This window comes from Gossypium hirsutum, chromosome D13 (genome assembly GCF_007990345.1).
Source record: "Gossypium hirsutum isolate 1008001.06 chromosome D13, Gossypium_hirsutum_v2.1, whole genome shotgun sequence".
In the NCBI taxonomy this organism is placed as follows: domain Eukaryota; kingdom Viridiplantae; phylum Streptophyta; class Magnoliopsida; order Malvales; family Malvaceae; genus Gossypium; species Gossypium hirsutum.
The window spans coordinates 27,190,653-27,196,652 of NC_053449.1; the positions used below are offsets into that span (position 1 = coordinate 27,190,653).

At 35.9% G+C, this 6,000-nt stretch overlaps 1 non-coding gene across 1 annotated transcript; it reads right to left on the bottom strand.

Annotated features, from left to right (window-relative positions):
- Positions 1 to 2,652: 2,652 nt before the first annotated feature.
- LOC121225845 (small nucleolar RNA R71) lies at positions 2,653 to 2,759 on the bottom strand. The gene has a single exon (XR_005923749.1). It is a non-coding gene; the product is annotated as a small nucleolar RNA R71 (small nucleolar RNA).
- Positions 2,760 to 6,000: the final 3,241 nt, after the last annotated feature.

The window sequence follows — 6,000 nt, forward strand, 5'->3', positions numbered from 1 at the left end:
TATATCAACATAATAACCATTACAAGGCCCAAATATACACATGTCAACTTAATAACACCTCATTCATAAGAAAATTCCATAAAAACAAGCCAAAATAAATAGCTATATCATTGGAAACACGGAAATTTACACATTTTTACATACCCTTTTTAACTTAAAATCATACAGTTTCGTTAAAATTCTTCTCAAAAAAATAATTAATTTTTACAAAATAATTAAAGTGCACTTAAAATATGAACATGTTGAATTTTAGTTAATTTTATAATTAATTTTGATGAATTTTGGTTATTTTCGACAGATTTGCACAAAGGGCGAAAAATGGCTCGGCAGATACTATTAGAAGCATAAAACCGAGAAGCAATTTAAAGTATCGAGGTAAACTAAATTTCAGCCTAAGACGGTCCAAAATTATATTTATTAATTCATAATATAATTAATTTTAATTTATATTCAATTTAATTTGGGTTAATAAATTATTATTAATTAATTATGAAAAAGCGGTCCAGTTGAACTAAACCGAGTGAATCGAATCGACTAAGAAATGGAAAGCTCAAAAAACATCCCAAGAGCTGATCCAGATCATCTTATTAGTTGATTATTTAAGCTTGCAAAGAGGCCCTTAAAGACTTGTTCAAGTTGCATTCAAACCCGTCCACAATTGGTGGCTTTATAGATTTGCCCTAAGCCTAAATTAGCAAAGTTGAAACTATCAACCTTGCCACATGTGTGGCCGGCCAAGGGAGGGCTCTTTGGCCGATAATTTTAGCTATTTTTAGCAGCCTTCCTCAGCTATAAAAACCCCCTTAGGTTGGTCATTTTAAAATACACCTCAAGCATTCACATCTTTCCTCTATTCTCTCCACTTTCTCTCTTCTTTTCCATTCCAAAATTCCCTTGCTCTCTTGTCGATTTCTCCTCTTGGGAAAAGGGCATTCATCAACTATTTGGAGCAGAAATTAAGTGTTCATAGTAGCCTTGGTCGACGAGGACAACAGAGAAGGAAGAACGGAGCAACTAGTCAAGCCACGGAAAAACACCAGATTTGATTCTTGTTCCTTATCTTTGTAATTTTTGTTGCTGTTATGCTGAACATATCTATGAATATTTATGTTGTTGGAATGGTTAATTTAATCAATTTAGCTTGAATTTAATTCATGTTAGGTTGATTGCATTTTGTTTGTTAAATTTATTAAAATTGTGTTATATTGTTATAGGCCTCAGTAAGATGCTTAATTAAGTAAAATCAGGACTAAGTTATTCTTGCATTGCAATTGTTAGGTAACTAATGAATTAATTATTTAAATGGACTGAAATTGTAATTAATGGACACAATACTTAATCAGTGCACATTCAATCATCTAAGGTAGCTAAGGGTTAGATTAGCAACGGTATCTAACGATAGATTTGCCTTGCATAACTTGTAAGATTATTGTGATTAAACTTTTTCAAGGTAAGGATACTTTGTTACCTCACATAGTCTTTTATGTGCTTATTAAATCGAGATTATTTCGATTTAATAAGTATGTATGTGCAATAACATATTTGCCTATTAAGATTTGTTTAATCGGTTGAATGGACATAGGGATATAGTCAAGAGATAAATGGATTTGGTAGGTGAGTATGTTCATAAGTTAGTAAATTATCGAGTTGTTGTGAACTTATTCGTACCAATATAAACATGAGTTTAATAATTCTAAGTTAAGAAATTTAATTAATCTAACACAATTATGTCATCTTGATTAAAATCGTATTTTGAAATCGTGCATTTGAGATTTATTTATTTAGTTCACTTAGTTTAAAATCTTAGTTTTTAATCACCCTCTCCAAACAAAATATTTTTCTTCACCAAAGTGTTTTAAATAGCATTCATAAATAATCCTTTTCACAGTCCCTGTGGGTACAATAACTCGACATTTACTTGTCACTTTATTACTAGTTGCGATTTTGTACAGTTTTACATTTTCGCCGTTCCATGTTTTTGGCACTGTTGCTAGGGACTGTGTTTTTAAAAAGTCATTATTTGTGAAGTTGTTAGTTTTGCATTTTGGTTTATTTTTCTGTTCAAATTTTAACTTAGTTAATTTTTCTGTGATTATTTTAGGTGCTTATGAGTATTGACTGAATCATCGATTTACTCTATGTAGACCCAGAGATTGAACGAACTTTTTGACAGCGAAGAAGACAAGCAATTCAGAGAAGGACTAAAGAGAGGAACTTCGAAAATTTAAATCAAGGAAACGGAGCAAACCTTGCTCAAAATCCTATCCTTATTGCTGATGATAGGGATAGACCTTTGAAACAGTATTCCGTGCTAGTATTTCATGATCTTAATCCGGGTATTAGGAGACCCAAAATTGAGGCACAACAGTTTGAGTTAAAGCCAGTCATGTTCCAAATGCTTCAAACAGTGGGCCAATTTAGTGGAATGCCTACCGAAGATCCCCACCTACACTTAAGACTGTTTATGGAGGTGAGCGATTCTTTCAAGTTAGCCGGAGTACCCGAAGATGCATTATGATTAAAGCTATTCCCATATTCACTAATGGACAGAGCTCGAGCTTGGTTGAACTCATTACCACCAAACACAATTTCAACATGGCAAGAGTTAGCAGAAAAATTCCTTATAAAGTTTTCCCGTCTAGCAAGAATGCTAAGTTAAGGAATGAGATCACTGCTTTCCAACAAATGGATGATGAGTCATTGTATGAGGCATGGGAAAGGTACAAAGAATTATTACGGAAGTGCCCTCATCACGGAATTCCACATTGCATACAACTTGAGACATTTTATAATGGTCTCAATGCTCACACGAGAATGGTAGTGGACACTTCTGCTAATGGTGCTCTCCTTTCTAAGTCTTATAATGAGGCTTATGAAATCAGTGAGAGGATTGTTAGCAACAATTATCAATGGCGAACCAATCGAGCAGCGTTAGGAAGACGAGTCATTAGAATACATGAAGTAGATGCTCTTACTTCACTCGCATCTCAAGTATCATCAATATCCTCAATGTTAAAAAATCTTACGACTAATGGGTGTAATAGTTTTACAGCACAGCCACTGAATCAATTTGAAAATGTAGCCTGTGTTTATTGTGGGGAAGGACATTTGTTCAAAGAATGTCCATCGAACCCAGAATCTGTCTATTACATGAGTAACCAGAACCAAAATCATGGAAGACAAGGGCTACAATCAAATTTATATAACCCATTATGGTGAAACCACCTGAATTTTTCCTGAGGTAACCAAGGAGCAGGAACCAGTAACAATTATGTCCAACCTAGATCGACCCAGCTGCCTAGTTTTTCCCAACAAGCTCAGAAACCAACCCAAGTTGAACCATCCAATAACCTATAGAATCTATTGAAGGCATACATGACGAAAAATGATGCCTCTCTAAGGAATTTGGAGAATCAAGTGGGCCAGCTTGCAACTGAACTCAGAAACTGACCACAAGGTGCTTTACCTAGTGATACAGAAAATCCAAGGAATCCAAGGAAGGAGCATTGTAAATTTTTAACATTGAGGAGTGAAAAGACTTTAGAGCCCAATTCCATCGAATTTGAAAATGAGCCAGCTGACGCTCAAGATTCAGAGGAAGTTCAATTGAGTGTTGAAATTCCAGTTTCACCAAAAATTAAATCTGTAAAATCCGACAAGGTAACTTCTAGACCAGCTAATTCTGATAAACTAATAACTTTGTTTGATACAGAATTGCCACAGAAAACAAATCAACCAGTTCCAGTAAAGAAACCTCCACCACCCTACCCTCAAAGACTTCAGAAGCATAAGCAAGAAATTCAATTCAAGAAATTCCTAGACGTACTCAAGGAACTTCATATCAACATCCTGTTGGTTGAAGCACTTGAACAAATGCTGAACTACGTCAAATTTATGAAGGATATCTTGTCTAAAAAATTAAGGCTTGGAGAATTTGAGATGGTAGCCCTAACAAAGGAATGCAGTGCATATCTTCAAGACAAACTACCCCCAAAATTGAAGGATCCTGGATGTTTTACCATACCTTGCAATATTAGAGCAACATATTTGTGGTAAGGCACTATGTGACTTGGGTGCGAGTATCAACTTGATGTCCATGTCAATATTTACGAAGTTGGGGATAGGTGAAGTTAGACCTACTACGGTTACACTTCAATTAGCATATCGATCCTTAACACATCTAGAAGGAAAAATAGAGGATGTATTGGTACATCTAGACAAATTTATCTTTCCTGCTGACTTTGTGATTCTAGAATTTGAAGTAGAAAAAGAGGTGTCAATCATCCTAGGAAGACCATTCTTAGCAACCGGAAGGACCCTTATTGATGTGCAGAAGGGCGAGCTTATTGTGCGTGTTCAGCATAATCAGGTAACATTTAATGTTTTTAAGTCCATGCGATTTTCGGACACAATTGATGATTGTTCTGTAGTGTTCAATTTAGAGGATTTAATTGTGGAGAAGGAACTCAATTATGTTGAGGACCCATTGGAACAAATTTTGACATCAGATCCTCCAAATGAGAAAGAGGAGGATGAATACTTAGCTTTGTTAGAAGCTAATCAAAGGGGATTTATTCTGTAATCCCGCTTTAAATCTTTGGAGTTAGAGAAAAGGGATTATGCCCAACCAAAAGCGTTAATCAAGGAGCCACCTAAATTAGAACTGAAGGTACTTCCCTCACATTTGAAATATGTTTATTTAGGTAACTCTTCTACTCTGCCTGTGATTGTTTCAGCAGAATTAACTACTAAGTAAGAAGAGAAACTCATCCTGGTGTTGAAAAAATTCAAGAAGGATATCAGTTGGATCATAGCTGATATTTGCGGAATTAGTCCATCTGTATGCATGCACAAGATTATCTTAGAAGATGGTGAAAAAGGGATGATTGATGGACAACAAAGACTGAACCCCATCATGAAGGACATAGTCAAGAAATAAATCATCAAGTGGTTAGATGCAGGTATAATTTACCCCATCTCAGATAGTTCATGGGTAAGTCTGGTCCAGTGCGTGCCAAAGAAAGGAGGTATCACGGTCATTGAAAATGAGAATAATGAGTTGATACCGACTAGAACGGTTACGGGATGGAGAATTTGCATCGATTATCGGAAGCTGAACAAGGCAACTAGGAAAGATCACTTTCTTTTACCGGTTTTGGACCAGATACTGGATAGACTCGTAGGGCAAGACTATTACTATTTTCTCGATGGATACTTGGGGCATAATCAGATTACAGTAGCACCGGAAGATCAGCACAAGACAACTTTCACCTAGCCGTATGGTACATTTGCATTTAGGCGTATACTATGTAATGCACCTGCTACATTTCAAAGATATATGATGTCTATTTTTACTAACACGGTTGAAAAATATTTGGAAGTTTTTATGGATGATTTTTCAGTATTCGAAGATACACATGATGATTGCCTAGCCAATCCAGCCAAGGTACTAAGGCGATGCGAAGAAACAAACCTTGTACTTAACTGGGAAAAGTGTCATTTCATGGTACGAGAAGGTATTGTACTAGGGCATCAGATAGCAGGACATGGAATCGAGGAAGATAAAGCAAAGGTAGATTTTATTGAGAAACTCCCACCTCTGATATCTATAAAGGGTGTTAGGAGCTTTTTGGGCCATGCCGGTTTCTATCGAAGATTCATCAAGGACTTCTCCAAAGTTGCTAAACCCTTATACAAATTATTGGAGAAGGACACGAAGTTTAAATTTGATGAGGAGTTCTTAAGATCTTTCAACAATTTGAAGAGTCGGTTAGTCTCGGCACCCATAATAGTCACACCAGAGTGGGATTTTCCGTTTGAATTGATGTGTGACGTAAGTGATTTTGCGATCAGAGCTGTCATGGGTCAACGAAGGAATAAAGGTTTTCATCCCGTCTACTATGTGAGTCAGACTCTAACAGGAGCTCAAGTGAATTACACGGTAATAGAAAAAGAGTTACTTGCTATTGTGTTTGCTTTTGACAAGTTTCGATCTTATCT